Source organism: Chrysochloris asiatica, unplaced genomic scaffold (genome assembly GCF_000296735.1).
Source record: "Chrysochloris asiatica unplaced genomic scaffold, ChrAsi1.0 scaffold00560, whole genome shotgun sequence".
In the NCBI taxonomy this organism is placed as follows: domain Eukaryota; kingdom Metazoa; phylum Chordata; class Mammalia; order Afrosoricida; family Chrysochloridae; genus Chrysochloris; species Chrysochloris asiatica.
The window spans coordinates 15,493-16,337 of record NW_006409078.1 but is presented as its reverse complement, the minus strand read 5'-3'; the positions used below and the strand labels follow the sequence as shown (position 1 = coordinate 16,337).

General features: G+C 42.5%; 1 protein-coding gene across 1 annotated transcript in view; it reads right to left on the bottom strand.

Moving 5' to 3' along the window:
* NAV3 (neuron navigator 3) overlaps positions 1 to 845 on the bottom strand; it is a gene marked incomplete at its 5' end in the record, with an annotated part of 142,797 nt that overhangs the window by 127,813 nt on the left and 14,139 nt on the right. The window lies entirely within an intron of this gene.

Here is an 845-nt window from a genome sequence, read left to right as displayed (position 1 = left end):
TTCTGGTGTGCATAAGATGGCTGTGAGTACTTACTGACTCGACAGCATTTAACAATAACAACATATAGTATATGGACTCCTGGTGTGGCACTGTAGGTTCAGCACTGGACTACGAAACATAAGGTCGGCCATTCAAACCCACAAGCTGCTCCTTGGAAACGTTATGCAGGGTTGCTATGAGTCAGAAATGACTCTATGGCACTTAACAACAACCACATATATAGAATGTAGTATATGGTGGTGGTGGTGTTTATGTGCTATCATGTTGGATCTGACTCTTAATGACCCTGCACAGGGTTTTCGAGTCTGTAAAATATTTATGGGAGCAGAAAGTCTCACCTTTCTCCGGCTCAGTGGATGATGGATTTGAACTGCTGACCTTCTGGTTAACAACCCAATGTATAACCATGATGTTACTAGGGTTTATTATAAAATATAGAGTATATGTTATTGTTAAGTGCCATTTAGATAGTTCTGACTCATAGTGACCCTATATAGGGTTTCTGAGGAACAGCTGGTAGGTTTGAACTCCCGACCTTGACGTTCACAGTCTAGTGCTGATCCTACAGCACCACACCAGGAGTTCATATAATTTATAGTATATAATACACCATTGTTGTTAAGTGTTGTCAAGTCAGTTTCCACTCATAGCAACTCCATATAGGTTTTCCTAGGAGCAGCTGGTGAGTTTAAACCATCAACCTTGTGGTTATCATTCCAGTGCTTACCCAAAAGCACCACACCAGGAATCCATATGCTGTTGTTGTTGTCAGGTGCCATCAAGTCGGAACCGACTCATAGCGACCCCATGCACAGCAGAACGAAACAATGTCTGATCCTGGGCC